This window comes from Daphnia pulex, chromosome 1 (genome assembly GCF_021134715.1).
Source record: "Daphnia pulex isolate KAP4 chromosome 1, ASM2113471v1".
Classification (NCBI taxonomy): domain Eukaryota; kingdom Metazoa; phylum Arthropoda; class Branchiopoda; order Diplostraca; family Daphniidae; genus Daphnia; species Daphnia pulex.
Genome location: NC_060017.1, coordinates 248,194 through 266,512, shown reverse-complemented (window position 1 = coordinate 266,512; position 18,319 = coordinate 248,194). Strand labels below are relative to the sequence as shown.

General features: G+C 45.5%; 1 protein-coding gene across 2 annotated transcripts in view; it reads right to left on the bottom strand.

Moving 5' to 3' along the window:
• LOC124189222 (protein O-mannosyl-transferase Tmtc3-like) overlaps positions 1-18,319 on the bottom strand; it is a 53,040-nt gene that overhangs the window by 7,973 nt on the left and 26,748 nt on the right. The window lies entirely within an intron of this gene.

Here is an 18,319-nt window from a genome sequence, read left to right as displayed (position 1 = left end):
GGGACTGGCGAAAAGTTACGACGCGCGAGGCCACAGTCGCTACAAAGCAGCCACGCAGTCAGTACTGTCGAAATGCAAGCGTATAACTTCTATTTAGCCATCCAGTCTGACGTAATCCGTAGGAAAAGCCGGATTGTCTATTGAGCGGATGTGAGCGCGAAAAGAAACTGAAATAAATTTGAGTAATATGACAAAAAAAAAGGGAGGAGGATCCTTTTAGAGCAGGAGAGTGAAGAGGGGGGTAGAAAGAGAGACTCGTGTTCGATCGATAAACACGGTGCCCGCGGAGAGAGAGAGAGTATGCTGCGTTTCGATTAACCATCACCATTTGCAAACATATCTAAGATGGGAAATGGCGTTCGAATTGGGAGGAACTAATAATGAAGTAAGAGCTTACATTCGATTTTAATTTGGAGTCCCTTGAAATTTCCACATTTCGCCTAATATCATCACCGTTCGCTTCCCTCCGAGTAATCCTTAAGGGTTATGCAATTTTCAGACTGCCAAAATGAGGTCCGAAACGGAGTGGACATTAAGTGATTACGCAGTTACTTGGAAGATTGTCGAGTACCTACGTCCTAAATAAGTGAAGCTGCACCAGTACTTGGAGTCGGAACTATATAGGAACCGGGTCAACTGGTTCACGGAAACAAATCTTTCTGAATTCCCAAGGACTTTCTTCGGGTACCTTCTATTGCAATGCACGCCAAGAGTAAGTCGGAATAAGACATGGTACATATGAGATAGGAGGAACGACATAATTCACATCGTATGGTGAATAATGCCGGGAGAAGTCGGCAGGTGAAAGGACTATTTCAATATGCAACAGGCCTGATGTTTTGGAAATGACATGTCACAATAGCTGGAGAAACTATTATCTATACATTCCAATTCCAGGGAATTTCAATTTTCTTTCTTTCCACCATACGTCCGTTACGTCCCTTTGTAGACAACGGCAGCGTGAATTTCACAAAGGAATACATTTCGAGGAGAAAAAATGTCATCTTATCATGCCATCGCATTTCATTTCGAGTTGTTGTTACTTTTTTAAGGAATAACTTGTGACGTACTTTCGTTTCTGGAGTGACTGCCTTTGTCTCAAACTCGTCGAGAGAACCAGGCCCATCCACTAGTATAGGAGCAGCCACTACGCTAAAGCGCATATAGCAGAAATAGTGGATGGCAATAAATTGTCTGTTGGGCATGGCCTTGGTCGCCGCTTGACGGAATCAGGCGAAAAGAACGCCTCCGCCTCCGCAGTCCATCATGCGCCTGAACGATTCAACGAAAGAGTCCAAATCCGTATCAGGATCCACTTTTCATTTTTATTTTGGTGTGTGCATTATTCTCAGACGTTTCTCCCCCGCCCCCAACCCTCCATTTTCTGGTGTATTTATTAGACATCGTCTCTCAACTGCGACTGCTATGAATCTGTCACTTCCTCTTAGAGACTCAACTTGCCGGATGCCCCGCGCTCCGGAAAGTTACAAGGACAGCGGCAGCAGTAGCAGCAGCAGCATGCGGTGACCGGAATAGAAGTTCTTTGGCTTAACTTAGTGATGGCTTTCGTGCTGGTGGAGAGAAAAAAGGAACGGAGGATATGATACGAAAATATGGAAGACGACAACAGCGATAGAAACGAGAAGGGCGATGGCGGGGGATGAGGAAGTTAATGGAAGTGTGGAACAACAATATATAGAGAGTTGAATGACAAATACAGTTCGCGTCGATGTTTCTTTGTATCAGAATGAAAGATGTTCCAAAGTCCGAACACAAAGTTCGCCAGATCCTTTTTTCCCCACTTTAAGTCGGTATTTTCTTTTTTTGATTGCACCACATAAAGTTTAGACGTTCGACCACAGTGTTGACTTGTACGCGCTTCAACGGCACGCATAAAATGAAAAATAAAATAAAAATAGAAATCCTTTGCCCAACCGAAATTGGATCGGCTTTCTTTTCGTCCTTCCGTTTTGACTTTTTGATGTATTCCATCTTCTTTTATTAGACGCAATCTGCGGTGATTGTACGCCACTCGGTCGGCCGACTTTTGTACGTAAAAAGCGCTCCCTCGAGTTGGGCATCTCGGGGGTTATGGAAAAGTTGCGCTACGCGTTGTATTAAGCCGACATAAAGCGTGACAGAGCCACAACACCCACGACCGCCCAAAGTTACATCATGGACGGCCGCCGCCTAGATGCCCTATAAAACCTTATTTTTCTAAGTTTTCCGAGTTATCCCTATATAGCTGTCCTGATTTGTGAATACTGCTTCAACAAGAGGCAAGGTTTCTTTGGGGTTTGGATTTTGATCGAATAAGATTTAAAGCAATCGAATCGTTTTGGCCGAAAACGACGAGATCGAGCGTTTGAATATTAGATGAGCCTACTAGCTTAGAAAGTGTTTCACACGATAGCAGAATAACAGAGAGGCAATGCGATGGGTTCTTGGGAGGAACTTGAGGAGGCGAAGAAAAGAAATAAATAAGTAGTCTAAAAAGGGCGGGTGGTGAAAGTCATTCTTCATGTATCTTCCCTCCCCGGTCTGTGCCGCCTTTTTTCCCCGGAAGCTAAGGAAGATGAAGGAGAGCGCAAGAGAGAGAGGGCGATCATCACTCGACACCCGAAGCCAGATGAAATATGGTCCTTCTTTCGTCAGCGTTCAACATCTCTTATTTTCCCATTTACCATTCAACCCGGCAGCTATAGAGCGCCTGCATGTTTCATATAAAACACTATTAGATAAATATATACTACGTACTGCACTGTACATTTGCTGCAGCCAAAGTCTTATTCACATTGGGTTATATAGAACCGTCCCACTCGGGATCGACTTGCTTGGGGAAAATTCCGGGGATAAAAGGGAGGGGAAAACAATTTCCCCATTAAAAGAGGAAAGTATCGTCTGGAGCGCAAAAGGAGAAATAAGAAGAAAACAATAAACAAATTCATTGCATATTTGTTTCCCTTATCTTGTCAGGTTTTTCACATTTCACGAGGAAACTATAAACCGTTATTACAACCCGAGTTTGAATAAAAGGGGAAACACAAGACTTATTGCTTACTCGTCATACGATCTTTTGTCGTGGTGGTGACATTATCGCCGTTGTTGTTGTTATGTGTTATTGCGCCGTCATTGTTTATCATGATTATGCACAATTGCATTGTCTTCCGTCATTCCTCGCGTGCGGGCCTTTGGGGACTCCGGGACTGTTATTTCCCGTTCTCCTCATTTGCTTATCGACCGGAACCAACTTCCAAAACACAGCAAGTTTATTCCATACACAATAGGCCTATCTATTGCCCTTCAGTTTATTGTTAATGTTATGGTACAGCATAATACGACTGGTGTACTCTGATGGTTAGGAACTGAGCTCAATGTCGCAGTTGCACTTAATAGCTCCATTGCTATACATATCGAGTCAGTATTACATGTAAAAGATATCTTTCCCGTGACTAACATGATTGTCTGCCTGTAAACCAGCCAGTACGAGTGCAACTTCATTTTAGAAATACGTGCGGACAAAAAAAGCATTCTTTAATGCATGTTTTTCTTTTTCAGGTATCGCTTTTCGTCTACATTCGTGTTCAGTGCGTCAAATAAAATTTCTTCAAATAGAACAAGGAATAAACAAGGCGGAATAACGTATTGCCCATAAAACATAAAATCGTATAAAATTGGTTTTGGAAGGAAGGCCTAACATACCACTGGGACAGCCAAGTGTCTTTTTTCAGTGATTGGAGGATTGCTGATTGCCCTCCACGCCCAAACAAGATCTCGACCTTAGTCACATCGCAACTTGGCCGGCGGAGGTAACCATTTAAAGAGTGGTCATTCTTGGAAATAAAAGGGACTGCGCACAGAGAGTGATAAGAATTCGGGATCTCTTTAAGTCAATATGACTCCGAATAAAGTAGTGCGCTGTAGCTGCAGTAGCGGCGGGGGTGTTGCGGTGGATTCGGGGGGCGAGAAGTGGGAGGCCGAGAAGGAGAATCAAGAACGGCCCGAAGAGCGACATCATTATTTGCCACTTGGGAATGGAGTGGAACTGAACAGACTTTCTCCGCACGTCACGGAGGCTTGGGAATCGTTTCTTGTTTACTGCAACGAGGGAGGAATCCGGCGCACGGGAGCGAGACGGCAGCAACGACAAGGACAGGCATCGGTCTCGTCAGTCGTCACCATCGTTATCGTCACCTGGGATCCTTCTCTTTCTCTTTGACGATGAGATTGTTGGAGATGAGTCCGCTCTATACGATAACTGCCGTCAGCCAAGCGCGTGCACGATCTTTGATGTGTGAAATTTTTTTGAATTGAACGATCCCATGCCTGGGCGTCACCAAGTTGTCGTTTCATCTTCTTTGACGACAGGACAAATTCTACTTTGTTTTTCAAAATACGGAGGAACGATGATGATTGCTGTTGTTTTTGTTGTCGCTTGCTTCAGACTATACAAAGAAGAAATGAGGTTCTCGATCCATCTTGTGTCGCCTCCCCCTGTGCGACAAATTCTTAATTACCGGAGAAAAGGAGTTGTGGTCCTTTGTTAGCAATGCCACCGCAACGAGGGTTTCAAGAGGGAACCTCCTGTACACGGAGAAGATTATTCAAAGTTAACGAAGTCTGTAATATGCAGCAATCTCTATACTCCATCTCTTAACAGAGACCCTGACGTGACCAGTGTGGCCACGGGAAATAAGGGCGAAAGGAGTTTATTCTTATTCACCATCATCTACATGTCGTCCCTCATCAGGTTAGGCATTTATTCCCGTTTTGTGTGACGAACCAAAGTACTATCTACCAGCAGTCTTCTTTTCAAGGAATTATAATTCAGAATTCTCATTATGAAGGCCTAGATGGAGCTTCAACTTGCCATAAGCTTCCGTGATATAAGCCAAATAGTAATACCCATCCGCAAAACTTCATCCAATCTCAGCAGGCCAGCTGGAGCCGTTTGGTCGCGCGGCTGATATATCTCGCAGACTTACAAGTGTGATTTGGAATATTCGTCTAAATGCATATATGACTTAAAGATGATTCACATACGAATGCAAGGCTTCGTGTTGGTGAATTAGTGCCACGGCCAGTCGGGGGGGGGGGGGGGGACTATCAAATAAAGAGCTGCGACGGACGAGAATATATTGTGGGCCCGGCCGGCGCGTTGGATATACTGCACGCGAGCTGATACGGATATAGCCTTTCACCCAATGATGGATGATTTGTTATATCACCACCGGGGTTCGCTTGAATACTGTCCCAGCTCGCCTTACCAGCTCCTGCTGCTTACCAGTAGCACTCGCCGTCGTCGTTTCGTCTGGTCCCCCCCGCGTCCCCCCCACAAAATCTAAACCATTCGTCACGGAGCAAACTGTCTTATCCAGCGCATGTCATCCGGTCCAGAATGGCAACGACTGGATAGTTGTGTGCAGTCTACACTGTAACGAGTATTGTACACAAGGAAATGGATGGTTTTCTTCCAGAGTCATCACTCACGCGACGTATTGGAAAAGCAGGAGCGACTTGTTGGTGCTCCCTCCTTGCCCCCATCGTCAGATAAAAGGGCCATGACAATCACAAAGTCCCGATTTCTTATTTTCTGACTCGACGGGAAAAATGACCCGTGTGTTTAGAATTTCTATGGCAAGATGGATGGGATGTGGCGACGTTGGACGGTACCGTAGTGACGTCATCCTCGGAGCCACCAAGAGACATAACGTCGAATTAGAGTGGCGTTGCGTAAACCGAGCGGATCTCTTCTATATGGCACCATGAATTCGAATTGCATCCTCCATCGGCCACAAACGACTTGAGCCTTGCGGCAATACCGGAGGTTATCTCAACTACGTGTTTACATTGATCATTTCCGCATAATGGAGGACGTCGTCGAGAACTTAGGTCATCAAAATCGGGTGGGGGCGGAGAGTGCAGGGGGGCAGTCCAGGAGGAGCCCATCAGAAAACAATTGCACAAATACAAAAAAAGAATAAAAAACGACGATGAGAATTGGTGGATCGACTGGACCGACGAGCGACGGCACGACGCCAAGTCCAGCAGCTGCTGCTTCTTCTGCTATTGCCGCTCAGTAATTGAATCATCGATGGCAATTCCATAGTCGTTTTGTTTTGTCTCTTATTTTTATTTATTTTTTTTTTTTGGCTTCGTACCGTGATTGTATTCCTCGGGAGTGTCCAAGTTTCCTTTTGGATGGATGCTAACCGTTTCGCTCCGGAATAAAATAAAAGAACCAAATCTAGAGCGCATATAGACTGCATTTCTTTTTATCCCTCTCTATCCCTCCTATCCGAAATTGTCGACGTCATTCAGTAGACGTGTATAAATAACGACATTCAGCAGCCGGAAAAAAAAGAGAAAAATGTACATATCGCACAACAAAGTTTTGAGAAAGATAGAAAGGCTTTGAACCAACGAACAGGATCCAAGGAAAAACCAGTAAGTGGAATGTCTTTTCAAATTTAAAAAAAAAAGGAGGGAAAAAATAAAATAAATAACAGAAAAAAAAGAGACAAGAGAGAGGGTTGAGATTTGGTTGGTGGAGGAAAAAAAAAGAAGTTTGCTGACGTCTTTTGTTGTTTGCTGGAGCGAAAACGAGGAGAACCCTATAAGAAGACCGGGCGAGACACGGAGAGTACAGTTTATACCGTAGAGTCGGGTCGTCATGACGACGGAGGCGAAAGAATAAGAATGCAATAAATATAAAAAAACAAATCCGAATAAAAACGGAATAGTCAAGAAGAACGAAGCGAATGAAAAGGAATGACGCAGGATGGGAGCCCGTTATCATCAAATAAATAGGCCTACAGCATAAACATGCACATTGGAGAGCAAGTCTGGATGTGAACCGAGAAGAAAAGAAGCGAGGAGCAGTCGGAGGAGATTGAAAAACAAAATAAAGAAATGAAATCTAAAGACGACGAGTTTCAAATAGGGTGCCATCCAGCCTATATACATGTACACGATATGCTGTACACTATAAAAGAAAGCGGGTATAGCAGTAGCGGCGCTCTTAGAAAAGGGAATGATGGACCGAGATGCTCGGCCGAGCACGCGCATCGCAGACGGGCGGAGGGCGGAGTAGTCTCCCAACCAGACGCTTTTTCCCATTCAACACATCACAGAGATAACGTTCAACGGAGGAGTTTGTAACGGCAGCCGAAAAGGGAACGCCACAGTTGGGCGATTTTCAAATGCGAGTCGTTCCGTCATCCGGCACGCGGATGAATTAGATGAAAAATATGAAAGAGGGGGGCGCGCGCGCGCCACGAAATTGAAAATGGAACGGAAGGAATTGTCGTTTCTTTTTCTTCACTGCGAGAGATGCCCATTCGCCATGAACATGGGCCTTATTCTACTGCAGTTATCAAATTCAGATGAAACACGTCACGTATGGGGGAGGTTACAGCTCATCAAGATGCGGATATAAAGCAGACGAATAAAACTCATCCCAGTTGGCGAAAATGTTGTAACCCGCCCACCAAATGGGATTCATTCCGTATGCTCGGCTATGTACCTCTCCCATCTGAAGGCTGAAGATATAGAGACATCAAAGTTGGAAGAGTCCAAAGCTATATTTTAGGCGAAAAAGACGCGAGGGTTCTCTCTGCTCATCATGCATTTCGATTTTACATAATTATGTGCCCGACGCCAAGTTATCCGTACCCTGTGAAGTCAATCATAACAGGCTTAAAGCGGTCGAAAGTGACAAATTGATAAGGCACTCAATCGGAACCGAATAAAGATGGAAAAATCCATCTTCTATCCTCCGGATAAAAAAAGACTGGAAAAAAATATATATCGAATAATAAGTTGAATTATGGATTCTGGAGCCGACAGCTGTCGACACCAAAAGAATTGGTGATATCGATTGAACTAGCGCTTCGTGCAATGCAATCTATACGACATCAAATGGTTCTTGATGCGTGCCGCTGCTGGGAGGAGGGGGGGGGGAGGGGACTTGGAAAAAAGAGCCACGGCCTTCTTCCGCTTTCTTTGTCGGGGTTTATCTTTTAAGATTTTGTTCTCTCTGATTTCCTCTATTGAAAGAACGAAAAGAAAAATGAGGGAGAGCTTTTTTATTGGGCCGAGAAAAAAGAGTTAACGAATCTTTTGACGGAACTACTAGAAAAGAGCGAAATCGAAATTGGGCGGAGCGGAATCAATTCGACAATTGGCTGCATTGGACTCCTCACGCTCGTCCTTGATGGCCATCCGTGGCGTAGTGCCTGCACGCGCCTGTGGCATTGCCAATTGAAAGTGGAGAGTGAGACGACGGCGGGAGAAAAGCCCCGTGACTTTATCGGCTGCCGCCAGACTGATGCATCTTGTTGATTCAATCAACCCGCCACCAAGCTGTCGATGCGCAATGGATTAAGGACTCTCTCTCTCTCTCTTCAACGGGATTACAAGTGTTGAGATGCGTTGTGATAAAAAGGGAGCGGAAACCTGCCCCAAATGATGGCAATGAATCATTTCGTTTCTTCATCGATGGCATAAATCTATCGATCAAACTCGAGTACATTACGGAATCGGTCCGTCGACACTGGCATTTTGTTTTTGTCTATATTTTTCGGTTCTGGTCCCCATTTATTGACCAAGAGATATGCTGATGATCATCGTTGTCATAACTTTGCTAACAAAGGCATATTATGGCCGTATCTGGATGATCTGAATAATCCCGTCGAAATGGACGCCCCGCTAACCCAAGTTGAGTATCGCGTTTCCCTAAGATGAGCGTGACCGGCTGGCCTATACGTCTAATGTGCCATACTCCCAACTGGACTGCTGCAAAAGCATCGATTCGTTCAACAAGGAAAACTTGTTAATATATAAACATCAGCCAGCCTATAGCTAGGGCTCCCTCTCTTGTCATGTACGGCCCTCATCTTTTGCGTGTGTCGGGCGTGACGGCCCTCATCAACGCGAGGTAGTAAATAAGAGCAAGAACTTTGCGAGTGGCCGCCGCCTGGTTATTCTCTCTCAAACAAGTAGCATTGTCCAATCTAGATGAAGCTATTCAATAGTTGTGATGCACGTCGCTCTCTGTATAGTTCTTTTCCCGTAACAAACGGGTAGGAAAAAGAAGAAGAAGAAGCGACGGAAAGATGTCAATGACAAGATAACGAAGCAATTAGTTCCGGCCGTCATGACGGGGAGGGGCTGTGTGCAAAGAAATAGCGTCGAGCATCGGACCACGCCCAGCGTCGTGGCACTAATGTATAGCATTCAGGGCAATCCGAGTCGCTAATGAGAAAAAAAAGAAAAGTGAGTGAGGCCAAGAGCGGTCAAGTGGGTTCAAGAGTTAACTGTAGTCATGCGTGAGCTCCAGCACGCTGTCTCGGGTGGATGAGGGAGGAAGAGAAAGAGAGCCTTTCGTTCACGACGACCGGCTGTATAGTTGTGATAGGCCGGAAAAAATTGCCCTATTCGCTTGACTATTCCTCACGGTGATACTGGAAAAAGCTTTTATTATGCAACTAATTTTAAGAAGAAATATTGAATTATGAACACGACCCAAAACTTGATATTCCGGAGAAAAGTTTAACTTTTTCTTACGACATCGAATGAAACAATCGATATGTAAGACAATAAAAAAAAATCAAAATGAATTGTGGAAGTGGGCTTACATAAGCAATAGTACGTGATGTCTTCTCACGTATGCAGCGACAGTATAACTATACATAGTACCAAAGTGCCATTTCTTTTCTTTCGACGGCCGGATTCGATGCTGGAATTGCGCGGAGACGTAGGCGGCCCTGCTATCAAGTCGGGATTCCACTTGAGCAAAGGCGTCTATCGATTGTGGACAGAGTCCTGCTGGCTGTACTGGTGCTATAACAATTGTCTAGAGTGAATCAGTCGGTTGGACTGTTGTCCTCTAATATTTACTACTTAGGAAACAGTCATGTGGGCTACGGCTACTATAACGGCGGTCTCTCTCTCTCTCTTCAGCTTTGCCTTTCTGTATGTGGGGGACATAATGGGCGGTATCAAGGGCGGTACATTGAGTGGTGGACCGTCTTGATACATATTTCACGAGAACGGACGCAAGAACAATCAACTCGGCCGCTCGCAGAGTAGCGAGTTGCTCGTTGCCAGGCTTTTTCCTTTAGAAAACTCTCTCTCTCTCTGTGTGTGTGTACTGCTCACTATATACTACGGAGAAACAGTAGGTTGTCCACTATGATTTGTGTGTCTGTCCGTGTGTACATATATCGTAAGCACGTGACAAGAATTCATGAATATACTATACAGCAACCTTCCGCCATTGCCAAGCCATGGCAACCATAAAAAAAAGGCCTAATACGTATAGAGTTGGGGGGAAGGACTCGGACCGGACGGCGCACCATCAGTGGAATCCATGATCAAACACACACAGATATATATATACAGACTCTAACAGTATGCTCACTCTCTCTCTCTCTCTCGCTCTTTGTGTGTGTGTGTGTACAGTGTATAAAGGCGATGGCGCTATATTGGTGTTGTCTCCGATTCCTCAACATGTTTCTCGGCAATCTTAGCCGAGCCCTGAATTTCATTGGAATAGATCGACATCTTCGACGTGGATAGCGACACATAGTGCACACATAGTTGTGTCGTTGGCAAGGACTTTGGCTATCAGATTTAGACGCAATACGTAAGCAAAGTTTGCGAGATGATGAAAATATACGAGGACGCGACGCCGTCTTAGACTTTTTCTCTGTTCCGTACGGCTTATATCGCCATATAAATGCGACATGTCGCATATGGTAAGAAAAAAAGGAAGAAAAAGAAGAAAAAAAAAATGAATACTACACACTCTAGTAGAAGAGCCTTTTTTTTTATTTTTCCCCTCTAGTGGTACGGGCAAGTTTGATATTGATGCTTTTCCATCTCATCCAGCAGCTCACTTTTCCCCTGGTGCCCCATAGTTCCAGCGAGTCCATCTCTTCTATTCGTCGACTTTTCTGCCTTTCTATCTTCTTCTTCTTATTTTTTTCTCCTTTTCCTTCTCCGACAGCAGAGGATAGAGCGGGTAAAGCGGATTTGCCAGTTTTATTATAAATGCATTATTGCATTCTCAGAAAGAAAAGAAAAAAAAAACGACTGAATCTTTCAGCGTGTACGTCTATATATGCATGGATGGGAAAAAGACTCTGAAAGTCGACGACAGGCAAGAATGGCCAAAAGAGTCTAAAGTCCTAGGTGCATTTCAGTGCATAAATGATAGAGCAGGGCTCCGTGACACAAGAAAAAAGTGCACAGTGTATACCTACTAGTACTGCTGCACTCGCGAGGGAGGGAGGGGGGGGGGAATGATAAGAAAGGTCGCACAACAACTAAAGAGAGAGGACGACATGATGGCGTACGAGCAACGGGAATGAAATTTTACGGAGGGGGCGGCCAACCAACAACATGGAGCTGGAAAATGAACGGGCGAAAAAGAACGCGACAGCGTTAAGTTGGGTGACTGTTGGCTGGCTGCCGTTATGCGCACATCTCGGCAATGCACTTGTGCAGCACAGCGCAGTCGGCAATGGAAGGAAGTTATGAGATGCGTCAACAAGTCGGAGCTGGGCAACTTTTCTCATCAAGTAGAACAGGAGAAAGGGAGAGAAGCGGAAACGGAGGGAGAAAACGGAAAGTCATTAGCAAGTCCTCACTAAACGCCACTGACGTGAATATAATGGAGTTATGAGGACGACTTGTCATCGACAGCGGCACCATCTTCACCGACAACTTGTTTACACTCAGTCGCAAGTGACGAGAACCAAAAAAAGTTGAATCAATTGAATTAGTCGGCGGCCATTTCTCAAAAACTCGGAGGTGAATTCATCTTTGCCTAGTTTTCTCGTCAAGTCTTTGATCCGTCCAACAAGTGCGTTTTTCTACCACCGTCGGTTTTTTTTTTTAAATTAGACATGAAATCCAATCCGGCGAACAAAAGAAATCGAATAGCTCCGAGATCCGGGATCGTTCGGGGGCGGATGAAGCGAACCGACCCGGGCGATGGTTCTAAAGAGTCGAGAGAGAGAGAGAGAGAGAGATGAGACAGGTGGAAAAGAAAAGATGATGAGGAACGAGATCGGTTGTCTCGGACAGATGGCTCCCCTTCTATTCTGACATCCGCAAGGATCGAGAAAAACGAATCTGCACCGTCAAAACCATCAGCTCAAGCCACACAATTCAGTATAATTACATATAAAGTGACTCGAATGGTATAGTGAAATTAATAAGTTCTTGAACGAGAAAACTTTGATTTCATTCACCCTTTACATGGCAGAATTTTTCATCAAATTAACGAATCAAAAAGTTGTTACGTCGATGCTCCAGACGCAAGGGCCATTTTTAGACGTGAAATTTCAAAAGCAGAGAGAAACAGAGAGTGACCTTTACGTATTTGATGGGAAAGAAGACGGGAAGTTTTTTAAAAAAGAGTCAAGAAACTTTTCAACAGGTTCTTTATCTCAATTTACCAAAAAGGCGTTGCCATGGCGTCGTCGTCAAAAGACTGGAAAGAGTTTGCCAATCATTTCCCGTCGCAAGGGTTGTAAAGTCATCGCTGGGTGGCGGCCCAGCAACCGCCTTGCTGGTTAATTGGGAAGACATGGAGGAGGGAGGGGGGACCATTGCCGGGTCAACGACGATCGGGTTGCTATTTGGGTTGTGGCCCATCAGGGACCCGACCCGACCTCTGGCCATCACATAACTTGTTTCATCTTTTAGATAGCACGTCCTGTGTGTGTTTGTGTGGGTTTAAGTGACTTGGCAGCCCGGACTAACGCTCCGTGGAGGACATTGGATATATTTGGTTGTCACTATAGCCCGCTATGGAGACGGGCGCCAGTATCCAGAGCTCGGGATGGAATATAACTTGGACGAAGAAAGGGTCGGAAAGAGATACCGGGGCAGAGCGGCGAGTCGCAACTGTGGGAAGGCGCAGAATTCGTTTAAGTGGGTTCTCATTCCATCACCGGCGGCTATGGAGAAAGGCTGAGAGAGAGAGAAGGGCCAGATTGGCGACGAGGGTGTCGTTGAAATAATTGCCAAGGGAAATGGACTTTGCTGCGAGTGGGGTTCCAAGTGACTCACGCCGAGGTACGGCGACCAGCAGCTCACTGTAGGCTATGAGAGTGGCGAGAAAGAGAAAGAGAGAGAGAGCGACACTCTGCGCCCAAGAGTTCACGCCGTCTCTATGAGAAAACCCACTCGTGCTGCACCGAGAGCGATGCTACGCAGTTGCTCGCAGCGTTTGGACGATGTAATCGGTGGAGAATAACGGGCCGAGGACCAACGCGATCCTGTATGTATGTGTGTACTATATAGTGCTATGAAGATGGATGAATGGAGGAAAGTCGTTTAGATGCTGGCGACTGAAATTCAATCGACCGGCAGGCCATCGCCGCTCTCCCGTTGGCAAGGACCCCATCAGCTACTATATACTTTGCGCAGCGTCCTCTACTCGAAAATGAACACTCTATAGTAACGGTGGGAGTTTTCGTAATTATCTCTACATCAACGACGTCCGGTGTAACCATGTCCGCAGCATAGTATACAGCAGGTCGACTAGCGTGTCACTCGACGCCCGTCACTCTCCTCCTCTCGTCACTACCACTTTTGAATAATGGATTGGCTCTAATCCGATCTCGTTGTGTCCCTTAAAAAGTGACAGACCACATATTCAAAATTCACCAGAGCGTTTGACTTTCTAACGTGTCGAGTTATCATCTACGTACGTACAAGGACTCGTCAGTTGGCCTCTGAGCGCTAAAAGAAATGAAATCTGATTTGTAATATTCGAACTAATATCCGAGTGTATAATGTTTAATGTACATGCATAGATTCAGCGGGTAGAAAATAACGTCGCCGTCGGTGGCCGTTGGGGCCCCGACTGTTACTTTTCATTGGTCCGAGTGGAACGCATCGATTCGAGGCGGCGTCGGACTAATGGATTTCCGCTGGGCGAGCGCCAGATAGACAGACTCCGCAAAGGGACACCGGCGGGCATTAGAAACTCTGCCTACGCATATATATAGCAATACAGCCGTACAGAAGAGGAGGATAGAGTGAGTCGTTTAGGCCCTGTGGAACGGCCGGACAGGCCAAGCGCAAACAGGCCAACATGTGCGTGAACATATGACGCCATCAAGAGACGTGGTGCGTTTTTCAGCCCCACCCACTACTTGGCTCCTCTCTTAATTGACAATCAACTCGGTTCGTCTTGTGACTGCTTCTCTTTGCCACACACATCATTCTTGTTCTTGTTACACACAGGAGCAGCATCAAAGACGAGCACAGCAAAGGCCGGGCCTTAACTTTTATTTGCCTCTAGCGCTGCACGGGATTACACGGCCCTAGACGATCTGAAGGCGTTCCCCATCGCTTGTTTTCTCGCCTCTATTTTTTCAGACATTTTGAACAAAACAAAAAAGGTGCGCTGAAATTAGAAGAATTTATTTTTCGTCTTGAAAGTGGTGGAATGATATTATTGACGTTTTGGTCGAGTCTACAACACGCAGCTCGTGAGTATGTGTGCGAATAGAGGAACGGCGAGACCGTAAACACATCGTGAGAAAATAGTTTTAGATTGTCAGGCGGTGTGAGGATGGTCGCCATCCAAGGCGCTTTATTCCCTAGTCCACACATGTAATATTTCCTCCATCTGCAGCTGACAATCGCAACGGAAAAGCGGAAAGAATTGAGTCATCGAGAGATACTGGCCAGCCGCGATAAAAAGGAAGGGGGAGGGAGGGAAGCAAATCATAGACTACTAAAGAAAAAGCTGGTAAACGTGAAATCTTAATTAAAAAATACGGGCAAAGTAGAGCGGGCTGGATGAAGAGAAACCTAACTTTGACAAAGAAGGGGATTATGTAGCTACTAACTGGAGCCCATATGTTACTAGGTGTGCTAGCTGCTAGGTATAGCCTAGGTGAAGATAAGCATCGAGCGTGAGTCTTGCAGGTTTCCAGGCGACAAAGTCTATCAAGCCTGTTGGAGAGGAGAGGACCGACAGCCCACGAATAAATCAATAATTGGTACAGCAGCAGCTTCTGCAGCCATGTCGGTTCAATCATGGTAATAGGTTAGACAGAGAGAAAGAGAGAGAGAGACGGAGGAGAGAGAAAAAGATGGGAAATTAGAGCAGCTAGCAGAGCTAGCTAGAACGAGAGAGAGAGGAGAGAAATCAATAGAATTCATTATTCGTCTACACTGGCACTGGCCCTTTCCCCCAATCTTCATTCTGTGAGCGAATCAAGAGACGCCAGTATATATATATAGTAGCTGCTAGTGTGTGCGGCTCACTGTTGCACGAGATCGTGTTAGCGGTATGCCCCCCCCCACACTTGCAAACGTTTCTCTCTGCTCGGTCGTGTCGTCGTTGCGTACACACACGCCTATCCGAAATCCCCTTGTTCTCTTTTTCATTCTTTCTTTTTACCCGCCGCGATTGAGGTGAATGGCCAAGTGCCTTCCAATGTAAATCACTGTTTGCCAGATGGCCGAAACTCCCCGCAGAAATTGTTTTAAAAGGAAAAAAAAGAGACCCATATAGAAGAAGAAGACTTCAAAGGATTTATTGTGTCAGCAGCGTCGACCAGTTCTCTCTCAGACTGCCCCTAATAATCTATTCTCTCAAATTCCACGTAAATGCATTTTCCTTCTCTCTTTTTTTATTTTCAGGGGGAAACTTTAACAACTCCGTTCGGAGCGATTCCATTATTCCCTTTTCCGAGTTCATTCAATCGCTGGGAATAACTCGTCATGGAAAGGCCGTCTCGATGTCCACAGATCCGGTGAATCTTTTATAGCAACCGGACTTCCGGTTGTCCGTGTCACGCAGTCCATTGCAGTCACAATGAAGGGACCGCAAGAAATTGAATCACAAACTTTTCAGGAGACAGCCCGGGACAAGACGGACGGGCCTCGATCTCGGAACGGCTTGAAACGTATTGAATGAAAGAGGAGAATATGGTAATAATAGTAGAATGTTGACTTTTTAATTTGACGATTACGGGCGTGTGACGCAACAGCGATGACAATGCCGTTTGATGAACGAGGGTCCATTTGGTTAAAAGTTAGAACTGGGGGCACAGCTAGTACCCACTGTTTAGATACATACGCATACATAACATCGACGTAGGGGTATAAAGAGTACACAAGACGGGAGGGAGGGGGACGGAACAACAATGTGGCCGAGTGTCGGGCACGCCCTTCCGTGCTACGATGGTTGTGCAAGGCGGCAGCACGCGCGTGGCCGTCAGAAGCAGCCGGATATGGAGAGTATACAAGAAAACGATCAATACATTTCTTTTTCCACTGCTCTCTGTGTTTTTCTTTCTCTTTCTTTTGATGCGTTTGGTATATTCTTTTTTCCTCTCTCTCTCTCTCTCTGGACGGACCCCCCATCTCTCATTTCTTTGTGTCTCTTTGTATCTACGGCCGTTCTTCTTGCATTTTTTTTTTTGTTTTTGTTTTTTTGTTTTTTTGTTTTTTTTTTCTCCACTTTTTTGCACGTAGCCATCCATCTTGAGTGGTGGTGGGTTATGTACATGGCTTCTTCTGCTGCCTACGACGAGAGATCCAGTGTCAAATGACCAAAAAAAGAAGAAAAAACCGAGTCCGAGATAAGGACGAGAGGAAATAAGCGTCAACGATGGTGTCGTCGTCGTCGTTAGAATAACAACGTCCATATTTATGGCGACGATACAAGGAAGAATGGTAAACAAAAAAAGAGAAACGGCTTTTGATCAAATGACGTCGGAATAATCAGTTCCAGGCAGGCCGTACTTGACAGTCGGTACAAGCTAAAAAAAGAGATTAGAGACTAACGTTCAAAAATGCAAGAAACTGCCTAGAAATCAAGGAGTACTTTGTTTGATTTCATAGTGTTAGACCGTCCTTCTCATTCTCTCTCTCTCTCTCTAACGAACGAAACATAATTCCCCTTTTCTTTTCACATAGACAGACACCCTTCTGATTTTTAAAAGAAAAAAAAGGGGGAATGCTGAACAAGAAAAGAACGGAAGGAGAATGGAAAACAGAAATCTGGCTGAGCGCGGTGCAAGCAAAGGCAAACTCGGTTGAGCCTGGAGAGCTGGAGAGAAGTGGCCCGGAACGTAACCCCCTGGCGTCGTTCCGTACAACGGAAATAAAAGAAATGACGGGAATGGCTAGGAGGGACTGGGACTCGCTCGACATGGAAGCATCGTCTAGAACTTGGAGGATTTCGTTATATTAAAAGATTGGTCAGCCCGCTGTAATATTCTTGCAGACGGGATAAAGAAGAAGAAGAAGAAGAAGAAGAAGAAGAGAACGGCGTCCGTCCCCAATGGATCATTCCTTCCCCACTGTTCCAGATGTTGCCCGCAAATTACATCGCTAGTGCTCACAGCTTCCATACACAGCAGCCACTGCCTTTCCTGCTCACTGGGCCAAACACCTCCTCCTTCTTCTTCTTCTTCTTCCCGACTTCCTCCTAAACAACAACGTCCAGCTCCGGACCGGATCCACCCGCAAGCACACACACACAAAAAAGGAGAAATCGAGTGAACGTCATAACAACAACAAAAACAACAAAAAAGGCAGAGAGAAAGAGAAAAAGAATCCCGTCAAACATTCCCGTGGTGGATAAAGTATATACGTACGGCTATTCGGTAGTCGGCCGTCGTCTCTATAGAACAATAGAATTCGTACGGTATCTTATCTTGAATGTGACATGGATCCGAGGCGGTTAGAAAGGAATGGCCCCCTAGCTGCCGTTTTCGGTCGGCCATTTCGACCACTTCTATCCGACAGCTCGTAGCCAATCGACGATATATGGAGAGGGAGAGCAGGGATAGATCTACAGGGACTGCGGCCTTTTTCTTACGTTACATTACATAGTAGATGTATCTTTCCATCGCATTCGATCTTTCCCCTCGATCGTTTTCGTTAGACAGTTTGCGTCGTGTATTCCGCGGGGAGCATTGACAAGGACTCGGTGAAGAATTCAAAAAGGTAATCAAAAAACATCGACAGACTTATTGTCTTCTAAGCTGCGAACGGACGGAATCTCATTCGGGGCGACTTGGCAGCGGTACATCACAACAATACGTAACGGGCATAGGCGAAAAAAGTCTTAAACAATAAGAAAAGAAAAAAGAAAGGAAAAAAAGAGGCTACTGGATAGACAACACAAGAAAAGCTCATTATTCTTGTACAATGAAGCGAAAGCACGGAGGTCGAGTTAGCGACGAGTCGATCCTGTCAGTCAACTGACGACCCCGGTAGTCATAAATATAAAAATACACGGCGGTATTCTCAACTCGAATTGATAGTTTCTCTC